The sequence below is a fragment of the Pongo pygmaeus genome, chromosome 11, assembly GCF_028885625.2.
Source record: "Pongo pygmaeus isolate AG05252 chromosome 11, NHGRI_mPonPyg2-v2.0_pri, whole genome shotgun sequence".
Lineage (NCBI taxonomy): Eukaryota > Metazoa > Chordata > Mammalia > Primates > Hominidae > Pongo > Pongo pygmaeus.
The window spans coordinates 21,974,087-21,989,666 of NC_072384.2; the positions used below are offsets into that span (position 1 = coordinate 21,974,087).

The following is a 15,580-nucleotide window of genomic DNA, read 5'->3' on the forward strand; positions in this document are numbered from 1 at the left end:
TGCAGCGCACCAGCATGGCACATGTATACATATGTAACTTACCTGCACATTGCGCACATGTACTATAAAACCTAAAGTATAATAATAATAATAATAATAATAATAAAAGAAAAAAAAAATAAAATAAAATAAAATTAAAAATTAAAAAAAAAATTGATTGAACTTTAATTTGACAGGCAAAAACTGCTTTCATATTTTGAGTTCTTTAACTATTTTTAAATAAATTATAAAAATATATTTTCTGATTGAGGTTTGTAACACCTAGAAATAACATATTACGGATGTGGATAATTGTTTTCTCATTAAAAAGATAGATGTAATTATCTCTATATGTCCTTTTTTTAACACAATTTTCCATAGTACTAGGATCATCCTGAAGTAGCCAACAAATTTGACCAAATAAATGAGCCTATTGTACTCATAGAACATCCTGAGGCACATTAAAATAATTATTACCAACTTTATTCTAATCACTAATTTCTTACATTTAATATTACTAATGCTTCCCCATCTTTAACCACTGAACTCGCATGGATCTTAAACAAAATGTAAAACTGAGGATAAAAACAATTTAAAACTATAAATGAATCAAAATAACTTTGAGTGACAAACTATTACCAGCCACATGTGACACTAAACAGGCATATTTAATAGATGGAATAAAAAGTTCCAAGATCTTAAACAAAAATAAACGAATGGTTGATGCAACTCAGTTTAATTGCCTCAATTCATATATATCCTGTCCTTTCTTTATGGATACATGTCTTTTCTTTATGGATATATTAATGACAGGCCCCATTCTCATCAACAGTTATCTGTTGAAAATTTACCATTGTGCATGTTAGTGATCCCTGAACAGGGCTTCAAAGCAAACAGTGTTTTGGAGCTACAGTATTCCTTCGGTCACCAGACCATTCCTTAATGTTGTTGAACCCTAGGGGTCCTATATGTAATGGTGGTTGATGCAATGTGTTTATAACATAATTTGAAATTTTGGCATGCAGTGACTTAAAAATGTAACTGTGTGATTGAGTTTAGCTATAGGTTTTTAATAGGTTGGTGCATTGTTTTTGGTTGGAGAATGACCCTTCACTCAGCCCTTCTCCTTTGCCTACTCAATGCTAGCAATAGAAGTCAGATAAAGGTTGGAGAAGAGGGAATTAAGGCCAGTTTGAGAGACATTTAATTATTTGATTAACCAGAGGAAATTGATTCTAAGTGATTTAAAAGATTTTCTACCTTACAAGAAACTAAAGAAGTAAATCATCCTCCATGTGTAGCCAGGGATCCCAAAAAGAGAGGTTAAAAGTGATTTTAGGCAGAACTTCTTAGAGCGGCTGAATTAAAGCCCTAGTAGAGACTAAATATGAGACTTGTCTCTTCTGGCAAGTGTAGGGGGCACATTATCTTCCATATCCTGTTGTGAATGGTTGCAGCAGGAGATTAGGAAGCCTCTCCAGGATATTAACAAACAAATTTGGTGGGGTGCAATGGATCACCTCTGTAATCTCAGCACTTTGGGAGAGATCTGAGGAGGATCGCTTGAGCCCAGGAGTTCCAGAACAGCCTGAGCTACACAGCAAAACCTACTAAAAATAATAAAAATTAGCTGGGTGTGGTGGTGTGTGCCTGTAGTCACAGCTACTTGAGAAGCTGAATGGGGAGGATTGCTTGAGCCCAGAAAGTAGAAACTGCAGTGAGCTGTGATTGTACCACTGTACTCCAGCCTGGGAAACAGAGCTAGACCCTGTCACACACACATGATGGATTTCCTACTTTGCTAATCCCCTGAGCTCAGTTACAGGATAAACTAGTAGATTGTTTGCTGTCAAAGTCTCACAGATGCTTTGTCAAGATTAGGGTTAGGATTTGGAAGTCACCTTCTTCCAAGGGCAATTATAGATTTATATACTTTTTATTTATTTATTTGTATTCCATGCACCTATTTCTGTAACTGGAAAAAAATGCTTGTTGGTAAAAATAAAATTCGTTGGTCTCCAATTTCATCCATACCCTAAAACTTAAAGTATAATAATAATAAAAATAAAAATAAAAAATAAAAAAAGTAAAAAAATAAAAATAAAATTCGTTGGTCTAGTCCAGTGTTCACAACATCTTTATGTTTTGGAAGCCTATAGAGTGCTATGAATTGAATTTTAAACTGAATCTGCTAAATGATCAAGAATCAAGGCCTTCAGCAGGAAATACAGATAATATAAAATTACAGTCGGGACCAAGGTTTTCCCAGAAAACCTTCAAGCATAACAGTTACCTTGTATTCTAGCATGAAGAGAGCATGGTGCCATGCAGAAATCCAGGCAAATAAAAAGATCAGAAATAATTTGGAAGAAGACTGTTTATAGGGTAATTATTGGAGAAAGTTGTTTATAAGGTGGAACTTAGAGTAATATAGTTAACATAACAAAGATAATCAAACTAGTCATTGCCTTGGCCTTACTGTCTGAGATACAACAAAAATTTTCCCAGAAACAAAAATAAATGTTAATATTGCATATTAACATGTATACTTAAGAACCATTTAGTCTTAAAGCTTTGTTTCTGATCACTTAGGACGTCTGCGCACCTAAAGTCCTATCTCTCTCCAGCATCTTAATGTGCGGAAAGAAATATTGTCTCCAATTGTCATCAATCTACAGAGCATTGTTCTTTGAGAAGTTATTGTAGCCCAATCCCCACCTCACATTTTAATAAATTCAGACAAGCTATGGCTAGAACATGATAGAGAATTCTATTGAAAGCAGTCAAAAGAGCTAGCAAAAGGATAAATTTATTTCTCCTATGTTCAGTGTGTTCAAAAGTGGGTATAAAAAGCAAGGTGGTTGTTGTTGCTAGAGTATTAGCAAGTAAAAGCCATAAAATAGTCAAGAGGAGTTAGAGAAGAGGCAGAGTTTGTGATAAAGAATTATTATTGATTTTAATCCATAGATGTAAGTATTTTGGAATCAATAACTGGACTGCCTGACTTTTGAAAGTCCCGTTATGACTCTGAAAACTCCAAGTTAGTCCCAAGTAATTGAAATCCAATTAACTGCATAGTCATAACATTGGAGATTTTCCAGTTTTAATGGTCACAAAGATATCAGTTGGAGGCTGGGCTACCAGGAAAATAGAGAAGAGACAGAGGCCATGAGGAAAATCTGCTTTTCATGTGTTAAATCAGTGGTCATAATTAAAGAAGAAAAATCTTTGAAAGATAATCTATCAAACTGAGTAGAAAGAGAATGTGCCAGACTGAAATACAGCAAACTCAAGCTACTAAACTACAGTGAAATAACTTGAATATCGGAAATAATAGGTGATTGCACTTTAAAAATAGCAATCAAAATGGAAGAAAATACTGTTTCTATCCCAGGGACTCACTGTCTTTTGTGCCCTCTACCCAGAGCACAAGCTCTCAGGATCATGGCCAGACATGAGCACCCATTTTTGTTTAAGCGAACCTTCTTCAACCACTAAAAGTGAATGTAATATGTACTGTATTCATTCCACACTTTTTAACCATATATCCATTTTGCACATACCCTAGAAAAATAATTACATCTAATTTCTTCCTGAAATGTCTAGGATTAATATAAGTATTGCTTCTATATATATTATAGATATTTCAGACAAACTAAATTATTTCCAATAAGACAAATATTTAGAAGTCCAGATATCCAGTGCTTTAACTGGACATCTTTCACTTGTGTTGATTTTGTAGGCATCTTTGTATAGCATAACCTAACTCATAGTTCAAGGCCCTGCTCTGATCTTGAGCTTTTTAAAAGCATTGTATTGTTACTAAAACACCCAGGAATCTCTTCTATTTCTTCCAAGATCTTACTGTACTTAAGATGAAATATACATAGTCAAAAATGTGCTGACTTTGAGAATGGCAATGTAAGGAGCTCAGTGGACATCCTCCCCAGTGAAAAACTTTTATTAGTAAAATAATAACAACAATTCAAATGATCTAAAATATTTGCAAAAAGTATGTAGCAAATTTTAAAAAACATTTATTCAAAAAATCCTACCAGATATTGGTAGAACAACAATAATATTTTTTGTAGCATTTGAGACATGGTTTGCTCCCATGGCCACTCCTATACCAAGTTCAACGTGAAGGAAACTTTACTGTGGATGTTTGTGGCCAAGAAAATCAATCTCCTTCTCCCAGCACCAAGCCAAGAGCTATGGGACACAAGAGAAGACAGGCAGCCAAAATCTTTCATCCTCCTTCAACCTTGTGTTGCAGAAGCTCTGTTCCTGGCAAGAGGATCAGAGTTTCCTCCCTCATGAGGTCCTCATTCATAAGGCAGAAGCTATACTCCAGGCCAAAAATACTGGGCATTCCTTGTCTCTGCTCCAACCTGCTTGGAAGTGAGAGGTTCCACAATGAAAGGGGCAAGCCATGAAGATCATGGGCTATTATCCCCATCTAATACCTCATTCATAGAGTATATGTATATGTATCTTGGAGAAGCAGGCCACTGTCTCCAACCCCAGGCCCAATGCAATGGCATAGATATTCTTCCCAGGGGACAAGGAATACTTTAAGAAAGGAGATCTCTGCAGCTCTCCATAAAGGAACTGACTTTATTTGAAACACACTATGAAAAGTTTATGCCTGAAGAATACCTAGTGGTAAGTAAATAAGAGAAGGTTATAGCCCCATGACAGTGATAGCAACAAGCAAAATATTAGCATGGCTAGAGGGTAAGCAGAAAGAACTAGAGAAAGAGACAGCTAAGAAGAGCCTTCCTGGAATTGAAGCAAGCTTCTGAGACAGGCAACACACTTCTTATGCACAGTTGCCCACTTTAATTGGATTATATTGTGAAGCAATTTATGCCCCCAGAGCATTGTCATAAAATAAATAAATAAATAATAAATAAACAAACAATCAGCTGGCAAATAAAGGAGGCTGTTAGCTGGATACAATACTAAAAGAGGAAGCCCAGCTAAAAGCTTAAGGGACTCTTCAGTAAGATACACTTAAAAAGAGGCTGGCTAAGACCACAGCCATCTCTGATGGTCAGACAGAATGTGCACAAAATGCCCAAGTGGGGCCCTCAAAGGAGTGACATCAGAAATGACACACTGCCGGAGGAAAATAGCTCACGGAACTAATTCAGCCAGATCACTAACCAAATAATAACAAGCCCTTGACAGAGAGATGGGCTGCTGGTGGGTCAGCTTGATTTCCAGATTGGCTACAATCTGCTATCTAATATGTCCAATTTTTAACAGAAAAGAGGCATACAAAGAAATAGGAAAATGTAACTCATACATAGAAAGAAAAAAGCATGCTAGAAACTTTCTTTAGAGTGCCCAGATGTAGGATTTAGCAGACAAAGATGTCAAAGAAGCTATGATACCTATATTCAAAGAACAATGTGAAGCCATGTTTAATGAATTAAATGAAAGTGACAGCAATGTCTCATAAAATAGAGAATAGCAATAAAGGGATAGAAATAACAGAAGGAGCCAGGCAGAAATTCTAGAGTAGAAAGTGCAAGAACCAAAATGAAACATTCACTGGAGGGTCTGAACAGTAGGTTTTAGCTGGCAGAAGCATGAATCAGTGAATTTGAAGACACAGATATAGAGATTATGCAATCAGAAAAACAGGAAGGAGAACAAATGAGGAAGCATAAACACAGCCTCAGAGAAATTTGAAATACCACTAAGTGCACCGACATATGCATAATGTAAGCTGCAAAAGGAGAGGAAAGAGACAAAGTCAAAAATATATTTGAATACATAATGGCTAAAAACATATGCATTTTGAAAAATATCATTAATCTTCACATCCAAAAAGCTCAATAAACTCTAAGGAGGAAATACAACAAGCTCTACAGTTGGACATACTGTAGTCAGAATGTTGAAAAAAAAATCTTGTGAAAGCAGCAAAAGAGGAAAACACTCATCCTGTACCTGAGCGCTAAGACCAACAGAATGTAAGACAGTTGACTTATCATAATGATATCCTTCTTTCCCATTGAAAAAATGTAGGTAAGTAACGACAATAATTATTTATTTAAAATTATAAGGCAATTCAACATAAAGCTATACTTCTAAGTGATAGAGACTGCAAAATTGTTTGATGACAGTCCCTTAGTGTCTTTTTATTTTTTACTTTTACCAAATGATATACATATAATCTTAATATATAAATCATAGATCTTGATTTATAAGAGCTTTTATTATTTAATTCATGTAGGAAATGGAAGATGGCAGTAAAAATATTCATACTGCAAGGTAGCATATGTGAAGTTCTAAGTAACATAAGTGTTGGTATAGAAAATATTACTTAATTTACCTTGTAGCAGACTTTGTACGTATGACTGCCTCTCATGGCCACCAAGATCTTATTGAGATAACAAAAAATAATTAAAAACTTTTAAAATCACACAGGAGGTTTAATGGGAAGGTAGTCCTTCAGTAGATGACGCATTTCAACAATATTTTGAAACAAAAGGCCTAGTTAATTAACATGTTGGATTATGGCTGAGGATGTAGCTGAACTATCCTATGTAAATGGAAATATGGGCTATGGATTTTGGAATCCAGATTAAATACATTCTTCTTCTGACAATTCCAGGGTCACTGTACTCATCCACTAGTGCAAAGTTAATCAGCCTATATGTTGGGTCATATCCGCCACCCTTTGGCCTACTTGCTTTTCCCTCATTATAATATAAGTGAACATACAAGGTTCAACATGTATTTGAAAGTCATCACTAAATAGAAAATGCTAAGATAAAGAAGGTAAGATTTTTACCAGAGGACAGAGAATAATTTGAGAGAACAAGAGTTTGATCAGGCAAAGGATTTTTAGGAAGGCTGAACTATTATGTATCCTACTATAATTGTAGTTATGTGACATTATGCATTTGTCAATACTCATTGAACTGAATAGCACATGGAGGGAAATCTGTGTCAAAACGTTTCAGCTGAACACAAACTAAAAGAATCGACACTTCAGTGAGCACCCTGAACAAGGAATAGTCTTGCAAATAAAATAGTTTGGAAAAGAAAATAAATGTAAAAGAAACAATATGAGAGAGAAAAAAAAAGAGATGCAAAGATCAGGAATGATTCCAGCATAGGAAATTAGGGGATGAAACAACAAAGAAGGCACCGAGGAACAAATCACTATGTAGCTGTAATAATTCCTATGTGGTTATAATAACACACATGTAACAAAAATGGCTATGTGACTATAGCAAGCATTTCCTTAACTGGAAAAAGATATAATCCTTGAGACAGAATGGATAATGAATACCCATGAAGGTAAATGATTTTTAAAAAATTATCACTTAAACATATTGTTAGGAAATACAATTGAGTTTTAAACAAAATGTGTTTGAGCTGTGTGAGTCCACTTATATGTGGATTTCCTTCTTCCTCTGCCACTCCGAGACAGCAAGACCAATCTCTCCTCTTCCTCCTCCTGAACCTACTCAATTTGAAAAACTTTATGAAGATCTACTTCTATTTTGTCAATAGTAAATGTATTTCCTTTTCCTTATGATCCTCCTGATAACATTTTCTTTTCTCTAGCTTCCTTTATTTTAAGTATACAGTATACAATAGAGATTACATACAAAATTATGTGTTAACAGACTATTTTATTGGTGGTAAGGCTTCCAGTCAACAGTAAGCTATTAGTAGATAAGTTTTGGGGGTGTCAAAATTTATATGTAGATTTTAGAATGTGAGGGGTTGGCACCTGTAACCCCTATATTACAAGTTTCAACTGTATAACACAATCAAATAATATCTTTAAAGCGTCCAGGATGAGAGAAGAATGAGAATTATTTTGCTATAAGATGTTTTGTCAATAACATTGAAAGCTAAAGTGCACAAAAAATAGAATCCATAGACGATTGTAAAATGCATGAGTACTGACTCATGAATCTACTACACTATAATATGAACATTATTTATATAACATTAATAATAAATCACTACTAAGTGATTTTCATCTGTTAGAAACAAAATATAGAAAAAATACAGAAAATTTTATGGTTACAGAGCAGACTATAGTGACATCCTTATATTACGAAAATGCAGCCCACAAAAGTCAACAGGTAGTAGTAGAGAATGAATGGGCTTTAGATAATTTAAGATATTAATATATACCAATGTATAAAAGAAGTTGAGACCTAAAATTGATGGAATAAGAAATATAGGCTTAAGTATATATGTGTACAATCTCCATGAATATGTGTGTGTTATGTTATGAAGGTAGCTAAAAGAAAAAGAAAAGGTAGAGATATAAGTATACATTTGCAAACTGAGGAAAAGGAGACAACGTTTTAGCAAATTATATTTTCAAATTTCATTTAAAAATCTGTATAATTATTGAAGTTCATGAAGAAAAAAATGAAGGTACAAATTATAGTATTTGCAGTTGATGAGAAGTGTCTGCTTCCATTGCCCGTGAATCCCTAACAGAATGGTGCCAGGCTCCACCAGGAGACCTTCCTGAGTCCCATCTGAAAGCCTCCACCTGAAAGCATCCCTCATTTTAATGACCCAGCAAGGCTACCTCTGAAGAGAAGAGCAGTTCTCAGCAGCCTGAGGGGTGCTGGTAGAGACATACCAAAAGGTAAGAGGAATTAGAAGAAAGTGTTCCCCAGCTGTGTTTGTGTCTCATAACCTATACAGATGCTTCTCAAATGTAGTTCCCCTGCTTTTTCAGTCCAGAAATTTCAAGTTACCTGTCTTGATGAGCAAATGGAGAATAAGGGCTTAGAAACTTGCCTAGCAATTTGACAGTAATAGTTTTGTTTGTTGAATATAATAATTAAATGTTTGGTTTGTAATTTTTATTTTTATTTCATTTTTTTGGTACTATATTGCACAAAATAGCACCAGTCTGAAATAGATTGGAGCAGGGAGAGATCTATCCCTTCACATCAGCTGCTTGAAAACTCATGGTCTACAGCTTTTAACCACCATGTCTGTTTTCTGTCTATTTCAAATTCAAATCACTAGTGCCTAGCACAAGGGCTGTCATATTTGTGACTCAAGTAATATTTTTGAGTGAGTGAATGGAGAAGTGCCTCAAACATAATAAAATTAATAACTATTTATTGAGTGTTCAAAAATAAAAATTGGCCTCCTCTAAGGATCCTGACTAGAAGAACAGATGGATGAACAAGGGGACTGCCTCTCATTATGGGCCCTTATTATCACTTAATTTTTACCACTTAAATGTGAGCAAGAATAACTATTTTAAATGTAGAAGGTAATTCCTCTGAGGGTAGAGATGAGGAGTTTGACCTGAGACTGCAAGAGGATGATATGGTTCAGGATGACATGATTGTAGCTATAGTTACTTACCCTAACTCCTGGTATTTCAAAATAGGAGGGGAGGTAGGGTTTTTAGACTGTGATGTCCTCTTTAGGAAAGGGTATAATGAATACATATGAAGGAATGATGATTACAATTCAATTTAGGCATCCCATAAAAATTAACTGAGAAAAGTTGACAATAATAATTTGTATTTTAAACATATGTTTTCTCCCTTCTTTTCATACAATAAAAGTAGCACTCAATAAAGTTCCAGGGTTTTAGATACATATATCTTTCAGCCTAAGAATAGTATCAAATAATATTAGAAACATTGGTAAACTAAAAGAATTCTGTTGTATCTATGAGCAACTCAAGGGCAGGCTCTGTGCCTTTTCCCTTTCATTTTACTCTGTCAGTACTAACGTTTCAGAAATGGAAACTTTCTTCAAACACCAACTGTGGGCAAATCTAGAAAAGAAGAAAATAGCAGTCTCCTCTCCTCTTTGTGTTACCATGAGACACTCCAAAATCGTCCACAGTGGTTTTGTATTCTTAAACAATGGGAGAAGTGCCCTGTTCTCTGAAGAATATGAAGGCAGGTCATTCAAGGAGCCCCTTATTTATTCAGAATCCTTCACAAAAGGATTGAATGAAATAGTATGGAGCGTGTGTTTGTTGTCTGCTGTTGCTAGCCTTGTGATTTTGGAAGATAGGTGTCAAATGCTTACTCTGTGCAGAATCGTAAGGGACTCACTAAAGTGAAAAAGAATAAAGCTATGAAATCGTCTGTTTTGGAACCTGTTTTCAACCATCACTAACAAGATGAGAATCATTAGAAGAAGTAGAAAACTACCTTATAAAAGAAAATACCAATTATTTTGCAGTGAAGGATTCCAAACCATTGTAAACAGACCATAGAAATGTAAATTGGAAGATGCTGAGCACGTGACTTTTCAGGCTCATTTCAATTTACCATTTTACCTTCTTTCCCTTTTTTATGACATCCAGGAAAAAATTGCCTCTACTTTAAAAATTATTGTATTATACACATATGCAACATGAAAAATGTTAATTCTTCAGGGATACTTTCCCCCAGGCCTTCAATTTGATTTTGAGATTGATGAAGTGAATGACAGTATTTCATTACTGAAACCCCCCTAGGAAAGTACTTCGGCTTGCCTAGTAAATTGTGAATGTCATGTTGATTTTATTACTCCACTAAAGGATGATATTGACTCCTTGTGAAAATTGGGAATGGGTGGAAAATAAACCACAAAATGTCTGTCCTTAATCTTCTCTCTTCTCAGTATAAGAAAGCAAGAAAAAACTAATACATTCACCCTGTGGTTGTAGCTATAGTTACTTACCCTAACTCCTGGTATTTAAAAATACTCACGCACAAGCATGGCTAAATAATAAAATAAAATTACAGTTACTCCTACAAAACTCCTAAAAGTGCCTTTGTATCTTACTATATTTGATAATTTATTTCATTCATAAATTATATTGCAGAGGGAGTTTTTATTTATTACTGAAAGATTGGCAAGATCAAGCAACATGACCAAGGCCAGCAAACTGATAAGAAGAGAAATTATTGCATTTGGAATCCACCTTCTAACTCTAAACCCTAGCTTCTTATCAAAAGAAATCAAGATAAACCCCTGAAAGTTAAGCTTCCTTGTAAGGATCACTTATAGGAAAGGTTTGCAATTTGCAGGATGAGTCCACTACAGATATTTCCCTTGTTGTACTGAGTATTCAGTTTTATGTTCTGGCAGTGTTTCTGTCCTTTGTATATTTAAAAGATTGTGTGCCACACTTACCTCCACTCAGAAGGAGTAGAACGTTTCAGACCCCTGGATTTATTTCAAACAAGTCTTCCCTCCCCAATATCTCCCACCTGGACTTCGAGTCAATGCCGTCACTTCATTATTACAGATTCAGTCCAACCCTAGTTCCTTACATGACACTTGCCTGAGATAGAAACTTGTCAACAATCTCAACTCTACTTTCTGGATGGGTAAGACTTAGCACTTATATCACATTTTGGATACCCTGTCCAAGTTAAAACCACTACCATATTGACATCTTAAGGTCTCAAGCATATTCAGAAGTGTACACGTGTTCTCTGAGGTCATTGTCAGTGGTTCTCCATGTATTTCACTCAGACCAGCAGCATCAGCATCAGTTGTGAACTTAATAGAAACACAGATTCTTGAGCCTTCCCCAGACTTCAGAAACTCTGGAATTGGGGCTCAGTAACTTCTGTGTTAACAAGTCCCCAGGTAATTCTGATTAACAAAACTTGAAATTAAATTTTCTCTTCTATTCTTTATTGGATTAATCTGTGGGACTGGGTTTTAACTTTTCTCCCTACTCATAGTCTTCTCGTGAATCAACTAAGCAGCCTGTGGGCTAGATTAAAAGAAAACACAGATGTTAAAATCAGAGGAACATAATTTTAAAGTGCCTCATATATTGCTCTTATTTCTCAGTATGAGTTCTGAAAGGTCAGAGTCACAATATATAGGCATATAGATGCACTTATAAACATATAAACAGCAAGCATTCAATATGCAGTCATTCTATAAATGATGGCCAGCGTTCAGTTCTACTCTGAAAGGTAATCATTAAAAAAGAGCAAAATAAAAAGTGTCCTTATGACAGATGCTTATGTGTGAATAGAAATGTCTCTGCATTTGTGTGTAATATCTGGCCTTTAATATATCTCTTCTTGTTTACCAGTGTTGTTGGTGCCACCTTTTTGCAAGAGATGAAGAGAAAGTTTCCCTGCAGGCACTGTTAGATCATTGTACCATGAACAGCAATCTGAGCATTTGGTCACGAAGAATGTTCACCAAAGGGATTTATATACTTCTCTCTGATATTTGTGGACATCTATTTCCTTGAGAAAATGGTGACTTATAAAATTGGCCTTGATACTGGGTTAGCAAATACTTAAGTAGATACAATTTAGGATATACTTGTTACCTGCACATTGGAATGGAAGGATACAAGCACACATACACATAGGTGAGCCAGACAGGAGTCTGATACCTTACATCCATGTGATTGAATATAAGACAAAGGACGGAATGCATTTGTTCTTTAAAATAGAACAAGAACTGAAATTTAAATTGCAGTAAGCATTACTCAAGTTATATTGGAGGAAGAACTGAAATCATCATCCTCATCATTACATTGGGAAATTAGAAAACATGTCAGAGCAACTTCAATATCATCCTAGTTAGTTTCCTCATTAATGAGGAAACAGACTGAGAAAGGAGGGATAAATATCAAGAGAGTGGCAGAGTATTCTGCTTCTTAATCTTGGCCTGTCTTCTTTTAAATATCTGCCCCTTTCTTAGATTCTGTAGTAGTTTCCTAGGAATGCCATAATAAATTACTACAAATTTGGTGGCTTAATACAATATACATTTATTCTCTCATAGTTCTGAAGGTGACAAGTCAAACAACCTGTTGGCATCCCTCAGAAAACTCCAGTGGAGAATCCTTCCTTGCCTCTTCCAGCTTCTGATGGCTCCAGATATTCCTTGGCAGCATAACTCCAATCTCTGTCTATGTCTTCACAGGCATTCTCCTTAATGTCTGTGCCTTCTCATCTTCTCTCAAAAAAATGGAAAAAAAAAGTAAAGTTGTTGCTACAGCTGTGCCAGCAGGCATAAAAAAATTGCAGTTTTTGCAAAATGACTTTTATCTTGTATTAAAAATGTAGCTTTCATGTGGGTCCTGGATTACCATAACAAATGCATATATGTTAGACTTTGATTTGAGAAAAAGTCAAGTTATTATATGACGAACCAAAAGACAAGTGAAAAACCTATAGCTAGATTATCTAATGCCAGCAAAGGATGGTTTGATAATTTTAGAAAGAGCCTTCGATTAAAAAATGTCAAGATAATAGGAGAAATAATTCCACCAAACAGGAGGCAGCAGACGAGTTCCCAGACAACATTAAGAAAGTCATTGAAAATAGATACATATCTGCCTGAACGGATTTATAGTGCAGACAAAAGTGCTGTATTCTTGGGGAAAAAATGCCCCAAGAGACATTTATCAGTAAGGAAGAGAAGTGAAGACCAGGATTTAAGTCAGGAAGGGATAAGCTAACTCTATTGTGCAAATGCATTTGGGTTTATGATAAGGACTGCCTTTAACTATAAAGCTGTTAATTCCTGAGCCTTAAAGTAAAAAGATAAACACCAGCTGTCAGTCTTTTCATTGTACAACAAGAAGGCTTTGGCAATGAGAATCCTTTTTCTGGATTGATTCCATTGATGCTTTGTCCCTGAAGTCAGAAAGTATCTTACCAGTAAGGCAGTGCCATTTAAAGTTCTTTTGATATTGAACAATGCCCGTGGCCAACCAGAACTCTTATTTCAGCACCAAAGACATTAAAGTGATCTATTTGCCCCAAACACAACATCTATAATTCACCCTGTAGATCAGGCAGTCCTAAAGACCATTAAGGCTCATTACATGCGGTACCCAATGGAAAGGATTGTCAGTATTATGGAAGAGAACCCTGCTACAGAGAATATCATGAAAGTCTGATAGGACTAATGAATTGAAAATACCATCTTTGTTATATTTTTTTAAAAATCTATGAAAGCCATCAAGTCTGAAAAAGCAAATTACTGCTGGAGAAAACTGTCCATGTGTTATGCATGACTTCACAGGATTTATGACTAAGCCAATCAAGGAATTCATAAAAGAGATTGTGGATATGACAAAAAGGTGAAGGGGGACATGATTAAATGTTTTAAGATACGGATCGTGGAGAAATTTGAGGATTAATAGACACCACACAAAAGGAATTAACAGAAGACTTGATGACGACTGCTTTCAAATCAGTGCCAGACGATGAAGAAGAAGACGTAGAATAAGCAATGCTAGAAAACAAATTAACATGAGATAATTTGGCACAAGGCTTCCGACTTTTGACTTCTTTTATGACATGGACCCTTGTGTGATGTGGGTACTGAAATTAAAGGAAACAGTGAAAGAATTAGTATCATATAGAAATATTTTTAGAGAAATGAAAAAGCAAAAAGCTTAGATAAAAGTTATGATATATTTTCATAAAGTTACACAGAGTGTACCTGCCTCTCCTGCCTCCCCTTTCACCTTCTCCACCTCCTCCATCTCTTCTGTCTCTTTAGAAGGCAGAGACAGCAAGTCCGACCTCTCCTTTTCCTCCTGCTCCTCAGCCTACTCAACATGAAGATGATGTGTATGAAGACCTTTATGATGATCCACTTCCACTTAATAATAAATATATTTTATCTTCCTTATGATTTTAAATAACATTTCCTTTTTTCTAGATTGCTTCAGTGTAAGAATATGGTATATAACATGTATAATACAAAATATGTGTTAACCAACAGTTTGTTAACCATGAGGCTTTTGTTCAACAATAGGCTATTAGTAGTTAAGTTTTAGGGTAGTCAAAAGTTATACTCAGAATTTTTATTTTGTAGGGTGTTGGCTCACTTAACTTCCTCATTGTTCAAGATTCAAATACACATCTTGTCTGCTTCTATATGCATGATGTTCTAGGAAAGTTGAAACTAACCTGTGACTTTAAGAAATCAGAATAGTTGTTTATCTGTGGAGAGAAGGAGGTCTCTCTGTGTGATTTCTCCTGATCTTTCACTTGTAGCACTTTTGTAGACACCGGTCTATAATCAGATACTGACTAGCTCTCCCTGCTCTTGTCTCTTACTTAACTTCCAATTCCCAGGAATTTTATCAAGCGCTGGTGCAGGGTTGCTGACAAATTAGTTTATGGAACCAAACTGAAGATCTGGTCTCATCAGGTTTGGCAGCAGCATTTCCAAAAAATAATTTTTCAGGTTTTCATCACTCTTTTCTTAGCAAAAAGAAGAAGACATGAGAAGTCATTGTACTTGAGGTATATCTCTGTTTCTCCACTAATGTCAGTTATTTATTAAAAACCATCTTAGAGGGCATGTCCTTTTCACAATGTAAACTTTCTAACTAGATGTGAAAATAAAAACCCAGAGAAAACTCATTTAGCTACTGCAGTAATGGAAAAAGCATAAAATTCAGGACATAAAAAATCCTGAAATATTTAATGATTTCCTAGCAATTCTCTTGCTTCAAATATAGCCTTTGAAATAAAATTTTAATTTTTCTAAAATAAAAGATATGCTTGTATAAAAGGCTAGAAAAGATAGAAAAAGATGCCAGTCTTAGTAAATGTATAAAACAAAGACTTTGAAAATCATA

The 15,580-nt window shown here is 35.2% G+C and overlaps 1 long non-coding RNA gene across 1 annotated transcript; it reads left to right on the plus strand.

Moving 5' to 3' along the window:
- The first annotated feature begins 5,690 nt into the window (after positions 1 to 5,690).
- On the plus strand, positions 5,691 to 12,103 carry LOC129031286 (uncharacterized). The gene is made up of 3 exons (XR_008501000.1): positions 5,691 to 6,015; positions 8,420 to 8,617; positions 12,053 to 12,103. It is a non-coding gene; the product is annotated as an uncharacterized LOC129031286 (long non-coding RNA).
- Positions 12,104 to 15,580: the final 3,477 nt, after the last annotated feature.